The following is a 2,500-nucleotide window of genomic DNA, read 5'->3' as shown; positions in this document are numbered from 1 at the left end:
CAGTACCCCGAATGTCTTCAATTTCAGAAAAAAATGCGCACGAGTTTAACTCAGGGCGCATCTGGATGGTACAACCTAGAACAGGATTCGACAGAACAGCGCATTTGGTTGGGATTACACCTGTTCTGGCTCGGCCAGAGCATGTTCTGCTTGCTCCGGCCTCAAGGCCGGAGCAGACCGATCAGATTCACTTTTTCACAGTGAAACCTGGCGGGAACATCGATTTTGGTCCCAAATGATCACATGCATACGCTTTTGGGTTTGACTCGTTGTCCCGTATACAAAGTGATCATGGTGACCCGTACACCAATGCACCAAGTTTGGCCCACTTTCACAAAAATGTGCTCTGCTTCTGGAGTACCATTTGGTTGGCATGAGGCTGCTGCATGTGCACCAGCTGTTCGATCCTGTTCTAGATCGTAACAATTTTTTATCGAATTTTTGGCCCTTCTTCATTTTCATGTCGATAACTTTTTGAGCCCCCCTTGTACAGCTGCCAGTGTTACATGTGGTGCTGCTGCTGTGTGCTGATGTGGTGCTGCTGTGTGCTGTGTTGCCTACAGTGATGGGCATGTTCTTGGTTTTAGCTTGACATGTTGTTATTCACAGTAAGAACTCCCTCCTGACCTAAGTTGTCTTTTCTTGATCCCTTTCTGTCTTTTCTGTTGCTATCTTTTTTTCATTGTTGTTGAACTGTAGAACTACTTCGAGTAGTATCCCATATCAACCAACAGTCCTGATCCACAAGGCACCAGGATCGTGAGGACCACCCAAAGTTCCAAGCTTGCCCAGACACGTTGTATGTTGTGTTGTACGCCTGTATGTATGCAGTGATTGGACCCAACATGCATCGCTCAACACTGCATGTGTCCAGTGCTGTCGGCTGTAGACAGGTGCAGTACATCATGCATAACGCATGTGACCTCCAGTATGCGAGACTGCCAGCAGCAGTACATCATGCTTAAGTGCGTGTTACCATGGTGACCTGTACGAGACTGAGAGTCGGTGTGTAAACCACCATGTCTAGTCTCATATTCCAAATCTAAAACTTTGAGAGCGTAATCAAAAAGTTTCAAACTTTCATCCCGGCAGTATTTCCAGCCTGCACACACCTATAATAATTATAGGTCAGACTCTATTCTAATCTTTTTCTTCTCCTCCACTAATCTGTCTTCTTTGTGAGATGTTCTCAGTGGAGTGGTCGTACGATCGTGTGGAAGTGTATACCCATGAACGCTTCTTTGTAGTCTCTGCTTTGCTTGGTTGAGTTTTGACAGTTTCCATTGCGTTGCTCCACATCCCACTGCCTCTTAGCACTATTGGCTGCCTACAGTGCACTAGTGCCGCACCTCTCTGCTATGTGAATACAGTGCCGCACCTCTCTGCTATGTGAAAGTTCGCGCTGGAATTACGTGCTCCACTTCAGTGCTGCACCTCTCTGCTATGTGCTCCACTTCAGTGGTTACGGTGCAAAACACATGAACACTAATTCCACTTGGATTGCCACGTTGCTTTCCCGCTAGTTTCATTCTGCGCTGCCCAAGCTAGCGAGTTAGCACTGAGTGCTCTTGTTTACCCTGTGAAATTCAGTGCCGAGTTTCAGTGCTAAATATATTTTCCTCATTAGCTGGTTTTAGCACGTTATATTCCCCCTTCTTTATAGGTTGAATATCGTGTGAACTGTGAAAGTTTAACGCTCCAGCTGGTTAGCGCTTGCTTTTTAGCGAGGTTCAAAACTTGCCAATCTACCAAACAACCGTGAAGTGTTGCACCGATTTCAGGAAGCATGTGGCTGATAATAATTATGTGTGCGGTGTAGCTCTGGACAGCAGCTGGCTTTGTGAACGGGGAGCGTCATTCTTATTGCTGGTTGCACTACTAACAAGTAGCAGCTGTATGAAACGGGTCTCCTTGATGATTGCAAAAATCTACAATTCTACACATGAAAGCTGGGTAAAATAAGCATTTGACCACAATAATTATCATTCTAATATTATTATGGTCTGTGGCTGCTGAGAATTCATGTTGCGAAGAACAAAAAATATGCTGAACTATTCTGGATGATACAAGACTTCCTATAGTAGGCACCTATTGGCTTCTACAGAAAATACATTGGCAATATTGCCAGTTACAAGACACAAAGTAACAATACTATTATGTTTCACTGAAAGACTACAGCTAGAAAAAGGTGTCAGCAGACGAGCAAGGACAAGACAGGGACGTTTCATTGCGAACATGTTTGGTACGGACGCAGCAGTATAATGTCATGCAATACAATTGTGGCCCTGTGTGCATGCATGGGTGCAAGTGTGTCATCCAGCAAGTACACGTATTGACCACACACATATACACATACCATTCACAAAACTGTCATGAAGCCAGGACAAGACAGGAGCACACATCACTCCAAGGACGTGGCAGTAAAGCAACCAGGTCACAGAGTCGATGGTGACTGACACTCCAGTCTCCGGTAACACATCGCCATGGTTCAGGAGTGCAA

The 2,500-nt window shown here is 45.3% G+C and overlaps 2 protein-coding genes across 3 annotated transcripts in view; one reads left to right on the top strand and one right to left on the bottom strand.

The window, feature by feature from the left end:
• LOC135825442 (uncharacterized) overlaps positions 1-1,701 on the top strand; it is a 20,341-nt gene extending 18,640 nt beyond the window's left edge. Inside the window, exon 18 of the mRNA XM_065338148.1 lies at positions 700-1,701. The gene's annotated coding sequence lies outside the window, so the exon portion shown is untranslated. The remainder of the gene's footprint in view (positions 1-699) is intronic.
• A 284-nt stretch (positions 1,702-1,985) lies between these two features.
• Positions 1,986-2,500, bottom strand: part of LOC135825383 (tripeptidyl-peptidase 2-like) — a 138,919-nt gene continuing 138,404 nt past the window's right edge. For both annotated transcript variants that reach the window (XM_065338129.1, XM_065338122.1), the window contains one exon: positions 1,986-2,500. This exon is cut by the window's right edge and continues 601 nt beyond it. The gene's annotated coding sequence lies outside the window, so the exon portion shown is untranslated.

The sequence above is a fragment of the Sycon ciliatum genome, chromosome 1, assembly GCF_964019385.1.
Source record: "Sycon ciliatum chromosome 1, ocSycCili1.1, whole genome shotgun sequence".
NCBI classification, from domain to species: domain Eukaryota; kingdom Metazoa; phylum Porifera; class Calcarea; order Leucosolenida; family Sycettidae; genus Sycon; species Sycon ciliatum.
The sequence above is the reverse complement of the archived record's forward strand: the minus strand, read 5'-3'. Positions and strand labels throughout refer to the sequence as shown.